The sequence below is a fragment of the Tamandua tetradactyla genome, chromosome 3, assembly GCF_023851605.1.
Source record: "Tamandua tetradactyla isolate mTamTet1 chromosome 3, mTamTet1.pri, whole genome shotgun sequence".
NCBI lineage: Eukaryota > Metazoa > Chordata > Mammalia > Pilosa > Myrmecophagidae > Tamandua > Tamandua tetradactyla.
The window spans coordinates 62,242,990-62,260,341 of record NC_135329.1 but is presented as its reverse complement, the minus strand read 5'-3'; positions in this window follow the sequence as shown (position 1 = coordinate 62,260,341).

Sequence of the window (17,352 nt, the reverse complement as noted above, 5' to 3'; positions counted from 1 at the left end):
ATAGATATATAACAAATCAAGAGTTTGAATCAGTATTCATAAATACACATGAATAAAACTCCAGGTGAAAACAGATTTAGAACTGGATTTTACTTATCTTCAAGGTGGAATGAACCATAATACTTCCAAAGTTGGAACAGTGCACCACAAAAATAGAAGAGAAAGAACACTTCCCCACTCATTATACAAGGCACATTGTTGCTGAATTCATAGAAGAAAAGAGCCATCAGAATAAAATAAAATAACATATGTATACATCTTCTGAATATGGGAGCAAAATCTTGGACTAAAATACAAGATAGAAAGAATAACATATAAAATAATTTAGGTGCCATAAATAATTGACATTTATTCCAAGGATGCAATGTTGATTATAATGTATCAATTAAAGCACTGTAATACCTGAAATCATGAGAAGAATAAGTGAAATTGCATGATAATCTGAAAAGAAGAGACGCCCCATGGGTAGGTGCAGAGAGGAGCTGAAGAATTTTGGGCCTTGCCTTGGATCCTTCTTCTTGCTTCATAATCTGTCATCCCCAGGTAATGACCTCTGAATATTGTCTTAGCATGTCTGTGTTCTACCCCAGATTCATACAGTGCAGAGTGTGTATATTATCATGTACATCCATACATGCATGTGTTCATGTGTGTGTTAGTGCACAGATATGTATGAATGCAAATTCCTGCCCACTGTTCTGGGTTTGCATGGAAGTGTAAACAATATTTCCTCTGACTTTGTGACATTAATATTTTTATGTCAAACACCCAAGAATTGCAAAGAAAATTAATCTCCTTCCATCAGTTAGGGCTTCAGCCCTCTTGCGGTAGGAGGAGCAAGAGGGAAATCACTGCATGGCCTCAAGAGCAGATTCAGTCCTTTGTGCGATCCAAGACCAGGTCTCAGTGCTTATTGTAGACCCTTATACATTCCAATGCTTTCCATGGCATGGTGCAGTTATATGACACAAAGCATTCAAAGTTTCAATGTATAAGTTAGAAGGGGACAGAGAACAAAAATAGCAGACTCACAATGTGTGTTTGCTTTTTAATTTTCCAAAGAACATCCCAGATTCCAATTACATTTAATTATCTTTTTTATTAATTCATTTTTATTTTATTAATCAATGATTTCTTGTTATTAGTTTACCATAGTTTTCATATTAATAAAATGTCAAGCTCCACACATAAGGGGTAATTGTGGTTCCTTTTTTTAATAATAAATAAAGACAGAGGTAGATGTGACCAGGAATTGTGCAGATGGCCAGAGATCCTCCTCACACTGGGTTATTTCACATCCCCTGCTGCTCCACGTCTTCCGCTGCTCCAAGTGGCAGAGATGAGATCATGAGACCTGGGCACAGCAATGTCCTTGTGGAAATTAAACTTTACATATCTCTATCCAATATGGTTTATGGTTATGCAATAAAATCCTCTCCCATTAATTTATGAACATATTCACTCATTTAAGATGCATTTATTTACTGCTTTCTTAGTGCCCACTGTATTTCTTCATAATTAGAGGTAAAATTATTTATTCTCTGGCAGATAATTCCCCTAAATGTTTTAAAACAAACTAAAATGACATAAATGTTTTGTCTATTGCCAAAAAACCATATATTCTGGCTTTGGTCAGTGTACATTGTGGTTCCTGGGAAAGAACCAGGTTGTCCAGAGAGAAGGACCACCACTCAATTTTTCCCATCTTTAACACAAATATCCCTTCCACTCACAAACCACCTTCTGGCCTCCTGGCAAACATCACAGCTGCTCTGATACTCCATCAGGTTTCTCATCCTTCTATGTACACATTTTTGGGAAACATGGAATTTATCCCAAAGAGCATGAAACCATTTTGTTATATCCACCACCTGTGGGAAATCTCAGGTTTTCAGCATCTCCTACTATTTGGGAATGGTGCAGATGGAAATGAATTTTATGTAGTCAGTGACTCAAAGTGTTACCTGTTTCCAGGTGCAGTTGCAGGAACCAGATCCAGGGCAGGTGAAGGCCTCACACATCCCTTCATTCACCTGCACAACCTGTGTTCTCCATCACAATTGGTAATTACTGCTGAAGGTGGATCCTCTAGCTCAAAATGGACTTCAGTAGTTGGGATGTGTCACTGCTAATAGGGACAAAGAACAGCCTTTCACTCTGTAGATGACTCTGGCTCTAAGCCACTTCCAAGAACCAGTTTTCCCTTCATCTCAGTCTGCGAATGATGAGGACCCTGCCATGTAATATTATCAGAAACACAAGTGCAGGGAAGGTGGGTTAGTCTAGACAGCAACAGTGTAGGCAGTGATGGGCCCAGCTTCAAGAGTTGTCCAGGATTCATCAAGTTTTAAGGATTAGCCCCATGGTCTGGATTCAAGTTTTGTGATGTTTGAGGTGATTTTCCTCTCAAGGTTTGTGTTTTCCTGCCAAAATGAACAGACAACATCCCCACAAGGCCTTCTAAAACCTAATAGTATGTGGCCATTTTTATCTAACTTTCAATCACAGCTCAGATTTTTTCATCAGATATTTGTTTTATAAATTTAGTTTTATTTTCTTTCCATTTCCTCTTCTGGATGGTGTCTGGGAGGGAAAGTGGCATAATTCGGTATGAAGTATCATTTTTGCTATAAGATTTTAGATAGCCTGTGGAAGGACCAATTTATATTTTGGACTTTTTATTTTTCCCTATTACATTGTCCTTGAAGTCTAGTTTCTAGCTGCCCTGAGGCATCCTCTTTTCTTCTTTCTGTTAAGCAGGAAAACTGGTGTTAATGTGTGTTTGTATGTGTGTCTTTCATGTTTAAATTTTCTTGACATAAGCACATATATGATTCAGCTGCATCTTTTAGACATATATGTTGCTGTCATTTATTTTTATAAAATGGGTTTGTATACATAGGAATTCAGGGAAACAAGATCTGTTGAAGTAGAAGGGGTCTCTTTATTTGGGTACAAACATAAGGCTAGCTATTGCCCTGTGACTCCATGAAAAACACTATTCCTGCTGAGTTTGACCATGGGCTAAAAACAAGAGCTCCCACATGTAGATGAGAACCCAAACTCACAAGGTAATCAAAGTCCCAGCATGGGATGGTCAGTGCTTCCTTTCCCCATGGACTGGGTTTGCACTATGAGAAAAGATTCATTTCATGGCCTTGGGAACCACGGGTCTCTTTCTTCTTTGATGTCTACAAACTTCTCTTTGTGCCAGAGGCACTTTTGAAAAAGGATCACATGGTGATGTTTCAAATTACATATTGTGGTTGAACTTGTCCACAGCTCTCTCATCTAAGGTGAAGTTGCAAGAGCCAAACTCATGTCTGGAGATGTTTTCCCAGATGCTTGTGATCACCTGAAATGCCTGTAGTTTCTACTTTCAACCTATGGATTCTGCGATTCTCAGTGACAATCTGAAGTCGATGATATTCATTGTTATCAGATGTATTTCATAGCCCAACTCTTTCCAGATTAACAGAATCTGCAGCCAAAGACATGAGCAGGGACCAGTTCCCATTACATCTGAGATTCAAGACTGCCTTGGATGTAGCCATGTAGCACTATGTGTGAGAGAAAGCAGGGGGATCCCATGTATAAATGTCCCCCTGCAGTTAGTGCAAGGGCTTCAGAGGGCATTCAAGATTCTTGCTGCACAGGGACCATCTAAGGAGACCATGCAGAGGGAACCTGTTCAGTAGGATCTTGAATAAGCCTTGTGTGTACAGCTGCAGGTATAAATCTGCATGTATTTGTGTATGTTAAAATGTGCTCAGTCATACTTGTTACTCCCTGGGTAATAATAAGTATGTTAGTGTGCATGCATGTCTTTCTTACCATGAGTATTTTTGTGTGATAATTTTAGCATCCTAATGCATGTGAATCTTCCAATGCTTTAGATGGTAGTTGTTATTGTCTATGTCTGAGTGTGTGCTAGTTTATGGGTTAGTGCTTATAGAATTGAGCATGTAATAGTTTTTGTGCATTAGTGAAAATATTATTATGTGCACGTATGTTTCTTGTTTGTTTGTTTGTTTTTTGGCATGGGCAATCTCTAGGAATCGAACCTGTGTCTCTGATATAGTAAGTGAGAATTCTGCCACTGAGCCACCATTGCATTGCCCTGTTTATGTATGTTTTCGAATGCTTAAATGTATTTACAGTTTTGTCTTTTATTCTATTTGGAATAGCATTATTTTAATAAGCAAGCAGGGCCATATATTTCTTCAAAATATTTCCAAATTTTCCAGCAAAATTCATATATTGCAAATATATGCCTGAAAACTTTGAGTTCTAAATTTGTAGCATTTCACCCCATGACTATTCAACTTTTTCAATTATAAATAACTCATTTCAAGTACACAGATGTCTTTGTAATCTGTTAAAAATTTAGTTATGTTCAGCTCTATGATCATCACACATTTTAACCTTCTGTGTCAATCAATCTTTGCTCACTTAACATACTGTGCCCCTTTTGAGTTCAGGGAAATGAGGCAGGTGCCCCTTCTGCTGACTGTATTGAGAAAGCTCATCATTGATTTGATGCTTCCCAAATTCCTCAGAGTCCACATTGATTTTAGGAAGAACTGCAAAGCAATACCATAAAGGGAGGACTGTGATCACACTTGAACTCAGGAGGCTCCAACCTGAAATAATTTTAACAGCACTGTCAAGACATTTGTTATTGAGGGTATGTTCAACATTGAAATTCACTTTCCAGGATTTTTCCTTGGTCATCAGTTTTCAAGTTTCACTTCAGAAAATATGTACCTGCAGGACTTGATGGATTCTGATGAACAGCCTTCAGAACACTTTCAACTCTTTGGGACCCGTATATTCAATAAGAAACTGGGTTATCCTGATGGTCAAACAGAGAACACATATTTATTAAATCTCTTCAAACAAGATGAATGCCTACATTTTAAATTATACTTAAAGTATCATTGTGGAACTCTTACATAAGCAAATAATAACAACAAAATATTTCCAAAAGGTCACTATTTATATAGGTATATATGAAATGCAGATTTCATGCTATTTTTTATTGCACACTTGTGACACAAAGAATATCTTACTTATATACACAAATTCAAATATGTGGTGATATAAAATATATAATTCTTCCTCTAAAGAAAATATCAAGGCACATTCTGAATATTAATGAAGAATTTATGGAATACCCATCATAAAATTTCCCTCTTCAAAAGTTACAACAGCAATCCTAGAAATGAGTTTTACATTTCGTTTGCTCTACTCTATTTACAACAACAACCATCCTAATAAAAAAAAATATTTGTACACTGTGGATATGTTCCTGAGAAAGTGTAACAATTTATAATTACAAAAGTGCAATGGATAACAATTTTGACCTTTTTTCCTTCAATTTAGAAAATAACTTTTAATCAATTGTACATGAATACGTATTACCATTTAGGAATAATAGTACAAACATTTTAAAGACCATTTTATGTAATAATACAAAGCTGTAAATTGTTTTCATACTCTGTCATGACTGCTGGGTCATCATTTTAATATAGTACTTTGCATTTCCTAACTATTTTTAATAAGGGGATGATTTTAAAAGAAACACCCTAACACTGAGGCTAATACTTGTGAAGGAAGATCTAGGATATGGTTAATATGTAGAGATAAATGTGAGATCATGTGACAAATCTTTAAGTCCTTGATATATCCCTCTGTGATTCATTCATTGTCTATTATTTGCAAAAGACAAAAGAAAATATGATTATTGAATATCAATTTAATCCCTAAATTACTTTGCATTCTGCATACTGAAGGTGTCTTAGGTACTGTAAAGTCGACATATTAACAAATATTGTCATGACATCACCAAAATTATGTAATATTCAACTAGCATTTAAAAATTCTGAACATACATTTTACTCAATAAATACTGTAGTTTACTCTTAGCATCATTTTTAATGCATTTTTAGAATTCCTTGATTCTTTTCATAATTTTCATCAGCTGCTTTTTGTAGTTTATGGATCAGCTGCATATCTTATGGCCTAATGTTGCTTTACTTGCAGATTTAAAGAAGAAGTATGGTCTAGACATATGCATATTCATGTCTCTGTGTATTTGTGTGTGCATTGGCATACTATGGAAATATCAGACTGCACATAATTACCATCATCTTTTCAGCTTTGGGAAATATCAATTCATTTTCTTTGTGAATCAAACCATGTACCAGTTAATACCATCTATGGGGAATATTTAATCAAAGTATTTCATTTACTCTATATACAAAAGTGTAACAAAACTTAGGCTGATACTGTTGTTTCTAATATTCTGAATTAGCCACTAAGACAATAAAGTATGAATATTATTTTGGAGCTGAGACATACTCAGAAATTCCCTGAAAGAGTCCAGGAATATTGCCTAGGAGAGCTGTTCAAGTTCAGAAAATTCATCACCATTTCTAGTCATGTTGTCTTGCAGATGACAACCAACAATAGTAATAGAGTCAGGATGTAAAATACACTCCTTAAATTTTGCAGACCTACAGTCTCACGACAGCACTATGAGGAAGACAAAGATCCAATATGATTGAAAAAAGCTCAAAATGATCAACTTTCTTAAAGTCATAAAGCTCAGAATGATCAACATGGAGCAGCATAAAATAGGAAACATTTCTAGGACAGGTGCAGATCGAGGTTGGTGGAAATCTTGAAGTCATCCATTTGTTAGCTTAATACTCTTTGATGCCAGATGTCTAGCACCTCTAAACATTATGGGATTGAAAGAAGAAAGGTAAACATGCATTCAGCTGCCTCTTAGAAAGAATGAATGGAGGCACAATAACAATTACAGCCATGCCTGGGCACTTCCTACAAGAATAAAAACACCCTGGTTGAAACACTCCGGGGAACATACAAGGGCTTCACAGGTTGGGACTCACTTTTCTAAACAGCATATATAAATGTTCCATGGATTGGTACTATTCCATTTTAAGAATTGGCCTCCCATCTCCTAATCAAAGAGAGTTTAGATTGATTAGATTATACTGACACACCTTCTTGCCTCCTCTCGGGAGTACACATCTCTAATTATGAAGACACAAATAAAGCAGGAACTATCTTGTTATCTAACCTCATCTTCCATGACAGGGATGACAAGTGTTAGGGTATCTGGTAAGAAAATCCAGTTAGAGTCTCCTGTCTGTTTTGATGGGGTCCTTAAAGGCTTTACATGTCTAATTTTCAGACCAGCTTTGAGAAAATATAGTATCATGAACTCAGTTCTAAAATGGATGCGCTATCTGTCTCTGGACAACAGTTCAAGGGGGTTGAAGCCTAATGATTTGATTTCTCCCAACACAGACACGGCCTCTTACTTGCTTTTGAAACCTGAGTCCATAGCTGTTGGGGCTGTATAAGATGAATGAAAATCTTAACCATCTCCTCCTTCTCCCAAGTTGAAAAGCTGAAAGGTCATCCTCCATGCATGATTCCTGCCCTCCAACGTGGACAGACTTTCCTCCCATGTCTTTCTGATGACTGTCTCTTTCTGTGAGCACTTTGGGCTAGGACACCCCACAGGTATGAAAGAATTCAGCATTCTGAAGCAGGTTCACATTCTCCGTCCTCTCTCTCAGCTGAGGATTTTACCCAGGTCACATTGAAGGAGACTGGACCTAGGCTGATGAAACCTAGTCAGAAGCTTACACTGACCTGCAGCTTCTATGGGCAATCACTCAACACTTCTGGAATAAGTGTTGCCTGGAGCCAACAGCCTCCAGGGAATGGACAATGACCCTACAGAACCAGCCATGTATTATTGTACATGGAGAGCACATAGGCACAGCCAAGCTGTACTTTGTTACAAAGTCTGGGTTGGACATTAGTTCTAGCCTCTTCTCTACAAAAAAAGGAGAATTTGGTGAAATTGGCATTTCCTGCTGCTCACCAGCAATTCTTGTTGCCACTAAGTAGACTTTTATCCTTGCCTTTCTTTCTCTTTCCTACATAGATGTATTTAATCCCCTATGAATTCAAACAAGTGAGATACTGTGTTCTCATTTATAAAGGATCTTATTACATAAAAAAATGGATTACCTATGTGGTGCAGCCAGATATGTGCACTCATATCCATAAAAGTGCAAAATATAAATAAACAGACATGTACTTATTATATGTTTTCATGAAAAGATGAGGAAGAATCAAGGTTTTAGAAAGCATGACTAATTACAGTATTCCACATATTTGCTTCTTTGCATTGAGAAGGTTGAATTTACATAAATCAAGATATGCATAAAATGAACAATCATTAAAATTTGTCCAATAATGGAGAGTCTGACTATAGTGGTAACAAAATAACGTTTCTAGGCTGTACACGTGAGCTGGGAGTTTAAATTTGGGGCTCAGGGAATAAACACATCCACTATATATCCATAAATCGCAAGCTAAGAAGGTCAATATCTGATAAGATAGACAACAAACTTGACATGAAGATGTAGGCCATTAAACCAGGTGTGCAATTTGGCCAAGATTAGCATTTTTATTTACTTATAATTATTGTGAAATATAACATGTCTGCAAAATAGCAGTAAATTTCCAAATACATTTTAAAAGTAGTTATAGAACAGATTTTAAGGTTTTGTATGTTACAATTCTGTGACTCTGCATTATTTCTTCTAGCTGCTACAAGACACTGGAAACCAGCAGAAACATCAATATAATGATTGCAATAGTATTTCTTGCTAAATCTTGTCTTTGTTATATTCCTCCTTTTTAAAATGACATAAACACATAAAAGCAATAATTTTAATGTGCATCACAACAATTAGTTGTAGAACAGATTTCAGAGTTTGATATGGGTTGCAATTCCACAATTTTAGGCTTTTATTCCTAGTTGTTCAAAGGTACTGGATGCTAAAAGAAATATCCGTAAAATGATTCAATACTCATACTCATTTGTTTAACCCAACATTCTCTGTATAACTCCACAATGATCTTGATTTTTCTCCCACTGTTTAGCTGTATTGGGGTTGTACCAAGCACCAGTGGCACATAATTAGGGCAGGGGCAAGAGTTAGGGAGAATTTTGGATTTTCTATTTTGTGAGGGTGTGTTTATCAGCTATCTTTCTCTTGGGAACAATGCAATTATGTAAAACTGTGAGTGTTGACGGACTATTGGCTTTGGACATTATACATGAGACCCAGTAGATAGAGATGGCTGAAAGATGCATGAACTGAGAAGTAGATTAGCAAATGATGGTGTAAACATATAGTCAAACACAGTGTTTCTACAAAAAGAAACGAAGTTGTGAGACATGCAATGACGTGAATGAACCTGTGGGGCATTTGGTGCAGCAAAAATAAGCCAGAAACAAAATAGTAAATAGTATATGATCTCATTTAGAAAAAGATTATAAGAAAACTGTGGCCTAGATAGCAATTTCTTACATTGCATCTAATCCAGAGTGGTCATGGCTATTTTTCAATTTTGAAGGCCTGTTTTATATATGTATAACCTGGTATATGAAGATAAGAATGAAGCCAATTGAGTCAGGATTAAGGTAATTCAAAATAGAGAGGCAAGGAAGACATTGTGTTTAGATCTACACCTACTCTTTGAGCCCAGAAGAAGAAAGATTTATTATATCCAGAACCTAGATTTCCTGTAGCACAACACCTAACTCAACTTGTGTATATAGATCATTTAAACAATCCAAACAGAGTGAACACAGAATAAGAATGAGTTCTTTTAATCCTGTACAGCTTAATATAATGCCTGGATAGATTCTACAGTATGTTAAGCCAATAATTAAAAAGTATTGGCAAAGTCCCTTAAGGGATGGGGAAAAATAATAGAACTATTAAACTTTACCACTGGGGAAACACCGAATACTGTTCTAAACATCAGGGACACCCAAATCAATAGGCAAAGCACTTGATTTTGAGGCTTGCCCTTATGAAGCTTATGCATGTAGCAGAGAAGATTAGCCTACATATAGGAACGCTTAACAGTCACCTATGGTGGATATCTTTTGTACCTCAGATGTGGCCTTTCACTCTGTAAGCCCAAATCTGGAAATTAATACATTTCCGTCTATGTGGAATATGACATCAGGGGATGAAAATCTCCCTGGTTGCATGGGGGATGGCCCCACAGGGATGAGCCCTAGCAACATGGGGTCAACTATTCCATCCTGACCAAAAGGGGGAAATAAGTGAAACAAATGAGGTACAGTAGCTGAGGAAGTACAAATAGAGTTGAGAGGCTACACTGGTGGTCACTCTTATGCATTTTTAGTTAGGCACTGCTACCTATCATAATTTTCCAACCTCCAACCAAAACCATTCCTGCCTATCCTAAAGAATACATAGGATATTATATAAGATTCTACAAAGTTTCCATGCACTAGGGTAACTCTACAAAGCCTACAATCTCCCTATTGATCCCTGGACCAGATAAATCCTGAAATGCAGAGGGGCCAGCCCTTCCAGAGCAACAACTAGTTCCATCCCCCTATCTCATAACTCCTATCAACATGAAAAAATTAGAATTTTTGTATTGAATAATGGATACTCCATTTATATTGGTTCTACAGGGCACTCAGTGGGAAGCCTAAAACATTTGTAAAACATGGATCCACTGAGTGGTTTCTCCTTGGGAGTAAGTGCAATCATTAGTTAATGGAAAGTCAGTATTGAAGATTTGAATTACTGTGGGCAATAGAACTAAAGGAAAAGATATATATATATATATATATATACACACACATACATATATACACATATATAAATATATATAATGGTATATATATGGAAGTATTTGAAGGAGGTTTCCAAGAGAAGGAGTGTTAAATACGTGAACTAAAATCATACTGGTGAAAACAAATCAAACACAAAGTTAAAATTTCCAATTATGAATTCCTTTGGTTAAGATTATATGGAGCCTTGGCTGCATGGAATTTATTATGATCCTACATGCATGGATGCCTGTATTGGTGATTGATTTTCTTGCTTAATTGCCAATATTAAAGAACATCGGTCTATTTCCAGAGGCATGAAACAGTTGTGGAATATTCTTTCAACAGTTAACATAGTTTTTGTTTAGTTATGGGCTAAATTAAATTTTGAACTATGAGGCACTCACATAGGGGCAGCATCATATCAAAAATAAACATCAGCAGTGTTACATATTTGACTCCTTTTGTAATACACTCATTCTTAGAAAGGGACCATTTAGTCCATAGATCCTGATTTGTTTAAATGCTTAGCAGGAATTTGGTCATTCAGCTTTAAAGCATTCAGTTGGGCTCTTACGAACATTACTGTGTGAATATTTAAATACATCTCATTTCAGGAGACCTTTACTCATGGGCTTTCCATTTTGTTTCTTTTCCAAAAAATGGGGTAAATTTCACTTTTTAGGAAACTGGAAGAAAAGTCACTTCAGTCAGAAATTCCCAACCAATAATATCCAAAATAATTTATAATATTCATAAGCCTTTGGGTATAGATTAGATGGAAATATTCCCATGGGACATGAAGTGTGGTTTCCCCATGGGATGTGTTTTTCATAAAAATTTCCTTTGTTGTGATGCTCGAGGTTATATCATTATAGTCAGCAGCAGAAGCCACAGCAGGTGAATCCACAAAGGCACATTGGAAAGACCTAGGAAGTGCTGTTCCTTTAGTTCTATGGCCAACAGTAATCCACATCTTCGATACTGACTATCCATTAACTAATGGTAGTACTTCCTCAAAAGGAGTTACTGCTCAGTGGATCCATGATTTACAAATGTTTTAGGCTTTCCACTGAGTGCTCTGTAGAACCAGTGGCAATGCCTTCTTGAGACACAGAATCAAGTGGTCAAAGAGCAAGTGTTATTACCCTGAGACTAGTCTGAATCAGTGTATTCTGGAATCAAGAACTGAGATTCATTCTAAGAAATTAAGATCAATTTAGACCAAAACACACAGCCAGGGGCCACTTTAGGGAGAGTCTAAACCCAATACTCCTGTCCCCAAATATCAATGTATTATGGCAAATTCTGACTTACATTGTTTAAATATCTAACACAGAATTATCAGCTCTCAGCAGGGCAGGACAAAATATAACAGATTCATATAGCTAGCTATTTACCTATAATAGGTAGTAGAAAAATGTGCTTGTTTGTCCCTTGATAGCAGAGTCAGGCTATGATTCAAAATAAGAAAATAAAGACATTACATTGGGCAGGTAATCCTCTAGGATTTCTGATCACACAGCCAGTTTTTGTGGACACCTAATAGAAACCTAACACACTCCCCTGCAAAAAGAGAAATTGAGAGAAATCTCAGTACTTACAAAGGATTCTCGGGGAGAGAAGACAAAAAGGGCTGTGCTGCTTGGAAAAATGAGTGTGTGGTTTGGGGCATTATGGTGGTTGGAGATGGGACTGGGAGAATATTCCCATGCATAGCAGTTTTAAATTCCCCAACAGTGCCATTTGAAGAAGCATATATTCTGGGCTTTCTGAACACCCTGTCTTGATGTAGGAAAAATGGGAGATAGTGTAAGTCTGTGTCTCTGGTGATTAAAAATTTGGGTAATATGTAGTAGTACAACGTTGTGAATTCAACTAATATCATTGAATGTTACAATTGTCAGTTGTTAAAATGAGAGATTGCTCAAAAGTTATTGAGGAACGAGCTGTATAGAGAATATGTAGCAAGGAGCTTATAGAGGCTGGGGGACACCACAGTGCAATTTTGTTTCTGAGGGAAGGAGAGAGAAATGAAATATTGGGTGGTAGTTTACCAAGTAGATATGTAATCCAATGTGTGTCTATCAAGATAATTAGGGAATCCTTGTCCAAACTTCCCCATCAATGGATTCCTGTGTCTCCCTTCAGCTGACAGCCTAAGTATTACCTACCACACATTCAGAGAATGCTTGACCACACATTCAGACATTGATAATAGATGATGCTATGAGAAGTACCATGGTAATGAAAGGTTGGACTTCTTATTAGCTGTTTATAATTCTGGTATTTAAACATGATTAAATGTGTGCCAACAGTATACCATCCCTGTCCTAATGCAGGGGTATATCAACTCTCCAGAACTATATCATAATCTTGTCTTCAGGGACCTTGATTATTTCTCCCTCCCAGAAGACACAGTAGTCAGTTAGATTGATGATAACATGTTGATTGGTTGTAGTGAACAAGAATTATCAACTACTCTAGACTTATTGGTAAGGTATTTGCATGTCAGCGGTTGGGAAATAAATCCAAAAAGGTACAGGTGCCCTCCACATCAGTCAGAGTTCTTAGTGTCTTCTGATGTGGGTCATGTTGACTTACCCTTTCTAAAGTGAAGGATAATCTACTGCATCAGCCCCCTATTGTGATCAAAATGAGGCACAGTACCTATTTAATCTCCTGGGATTTTTGACACACCATATTCCTCACTGGAGTATAGAACTCTGGCATAGTTACCAAGTGAACAGAAAAGCTGCTAATTTTGAATGAAAACCAGAACAAAAGGAGGCTCTGCAAAAGGCCAGGTGGCTGTGCAGACTGCTCTGCCATTTGGTTCATTTGATCCAACAGGTCTAATGGAGCTGAAAATATCAGAGGCAAGTAGAAATACTCTCTGAACCCTTTGGCAGGCCCCGATCAAAGAATCATACCGCAGATGCATAGGATATTGGAGTAAAACATTCATATCCACTGCTGATAACAAGTCTGTTTTTGAGAATCAGTGTTTAGCCTGTCAATGGACATTAACGGAGACCTTATGCTGAACAATGGGCCATCAAGTTTAAATGTGACTTGAATTGTCTATTGTGAGCTGTGTGTTTTCTGACCACCAAGCCATAAATTTGGGCATATATTGCAATTCTCCATTGTATAGTGGAAATGGTGTATGGGGGATAATGCTCAAGCAGTTCCTGATGGCCAAGTAAGTTACAAGAGAAAGTTGCCAATATGCTTAGTCCCCAGTCTTGCCACACTGCCTTCTCTTTCCCAGCATAGAGCTATGACTTCTTGGGTACTTTCTTACACTCAGTTGATTGAGGAAAAGAAGACTTGGGTCTGGTTTACTGATGGTTCACCACAATACTCAGGTACCACCTGCAAGCTGAGAGCTACAACACTGCACCTTCTTTGTGGGATGTCCATGAATGACATTGATGAGAGGAAATCCTCCCAGTGGGTCAAAATTCTAGCACTGCAGCTGCATGTGCATTTCGCTCAGAAGGAGAACTGACCAGAATTGCACTGATTTGTTCTAAATGAAATAGACACATACTCTACGCATGGGATTGTGCTTCTTGTAAGCAATACTTTCTCCAAAACCACTACCAGTGGTCTTATGCAATTATTTATCCAGGATTATGTTCCTCCACACAGTGATGCTTTTTGCTCAGCAAACTTCATAGCAAAGGAAATAAAGGAAAAAGCATATGCTTATGGAATTTTCTGGTCTTATCATGCTCCCCATCACCAAAGACAGCTGGATTGTTAGAATGGTGACATATTCTCCAGAATACACAATTGTTGGGCCACTGAGGTTGCAGTACCTCTCAGGGCTGGGGCACTGTTCTCAAGGAGTCTGCATATGATCTGAGAAAGCATCCATTATAGGGTGCTTTTTCTTCCATTGCCAGGATTCATGGGTCCAGGAATCAAGGTGTGGAGATTGGTATAACACCAGTATTTATCCCTAGTCATCCACTAGAAAAAATTTTGCTTCCTGACACTGGGACCTTACACTATACTGTTCTACAATCCTTAGTTCCAAAAGGAGGAGTGCTTCTACCATTAGACACAGCCCTGATCCAATTGAACTGAAAATTAGGACTGCCGCTGGGTTACTTTGTGTTTCAGTTAATTATAAAAAGACAACATGTGCATATAAATATGATGGAGCATGATTCTTATTATGTCTCTGCATTTAGTAATAAATTAAATACCTAGTTAGGACAGTCAGGTGTCTGGGTAGATATACACTTGAGGAAAAGGAAAACATGGACTTTTCCAGGAAGCCATTAATTTCAAAATGTCTCTCTGCATGAATTACTGAGCCGGGCCATGTGGTCAGTGTGACTTAATGCCCCCCATAGCTGAGCCCTTTTCTTCCTCCAAGCAAAAGAGAGGTGTGTTGGCCCCAAAATTTTTCCTCTAATTCTGCATACTTTGAGAAAAATGCATGACACTGATGTTAGCATTAACAGATAAGAATTGTAGGGGAAAATGGTTCTCACACTTATTTTTGAATATATTGACAACCATTTTTAAATATTTTTATTGGCAAATATTCACACGCATATATTCCATACGTGGTGTACAATCAATGATTCACAATATAACTACATAGTCATCTATTCATCACCATGATCATTTTTAGAACATTTGCATTAATCCAGAAGTGGAAATAAAAGAAAAAAGAACAAACTCATACATATGATACCAATTACCATTCCCTTTGATTGACTACTAATATTTGTATCAACCCAATTTATTTTACCCTTTCCACACCTGTAATTAATTTATTTCAAACCATATTTTTTGTACATTTGTCCATACCCTTGCATCAGACTCAAGGTTTTCATGATTACACAGTCTCCTTTAAATGTTATGTGCTCTTCAAGAATCAAGACTACTGAAACACAGCTCAACTGTACCAGGTACTTCCCTCCAGGCACTCCAGTACACTGTAAGCTACAAAGAGATATCTACTATATTCTATATATTCTACTGATATCCAAGATAATCTCTGGAATCTGTTGGAAATACTGCAGCCACTGAAACTTTATGTTTTCTCATTTCTCTTTTTCCTCCTTTAGTCAAGAAAGGTTTCTCAATCCCTCTGATGCTGTGTTTCACTCATCCTGGGATTTCTATTCCACATGCCAGGGAGTTGTGCACCCCTGGGATTAAGGGGCCATATAGCCAGGGGAGGGCAGTGAATTTACCTGCTGAGTTGTCTTAGAGAGAGAAGCCACATCTGAACAATGAAAGAGGTCCTCCAGCAGTAACATCTGAACAATGAAAGAGGTCCTCCAGCAGTAACTATTAGGCATACCTATAGGTAGGCTCAGCTTCTCCACTGCCTACATAAGGTTCACAAGAGAAATCCTCAAGATGAAAGGCCTGGCTTATTGATTTGGGTGTCCCTAAGTTTTGACACTGTATCATGGAATCCCTGATTTAATAGTTCCATATTTTTTCTCCCACCCCTCAAGGAACTTTGTTCCATTTTGAAATCTATTTTGATTATCTGCTTAATATATTCCAAGTTGTATCCAGGCATTACATTAAACTCTACATGGTTAAATAGTATTCATGTATTATTATTCTGATTACTCTTTCTTGTTCTGGGCTCCCTGTGTTTCAATTGTTTAAATGAGGTATACACATAGGTTCAGTTAGATTATGTGCTACAGAAAATTTAGGTTCCAGACCAAATAAATCTTTCTTCCTTTTAGGCAATGTCTTTATTACACCTTTGTTCTGAACTACTTTAACCCCGACCTGATCAGCTTCATTCTTATCTCTAAATACTAAATATTAATATATATTAATATTAATATATATTAATATATATAATAAATATCAATATTTAGTGTATATATATATATATACATATATATATTCATATATATGAAACAGTCTCTTGAAATCCAGAAATAATAATTACCACTCCAGACTAAATGTATCTGCTATAAAAGCTTACAATCTAGGTGACAGTTTCCTAATAAACATTTTCGAAAGTAGTCCATACCATAATTGTTCATTCCTTTCTGACTCATTTTGCCTCAACAAATGTTTCTCATATTCATTCACATAGTGGCATGCCTGCCGGGAATTCCCAGGGGAACAGGGGAGAAGAAGGGATGCCACACAGGATTAGGAAATTGCAGACAAAAGAAAATAAATGGGGTCAGAGGACTCAAGCTTATCAGGAACTGCTTTAGGGAGTGTTATTAAAGCAAGGTATTTTTAATACCTGTCATTCCAGCAAAGCTACAATGTTTGATTCCCAATTCCTTGTCTCAGGAACTATTTATTTCTTTCCAGAATGTTCTTTTTTCAGATCTCTTCATACTCTTGAGTTAGCATCCTTGAGAACATTTGTTTCTGCAGTTTGCCACATCAGCAGAGCACGGTTTGCCTATGCCCCATATCCTCGGCTGTCAGCCAACTGCTCAAGCCCTCAGAAAACTGTCTCCAACACATGCCTCACAATTTCCTTCTTTTTTTACTGCAGCACAACATTTGATCATAAGTATGCACCATTGTTCACTAATCTACTTGTCAGTCAGTGCATCCTTCAGCCCCCTGCATTTGTCAGACATCATGCACAGTGCACAAAGTCTACAGTTGACCAA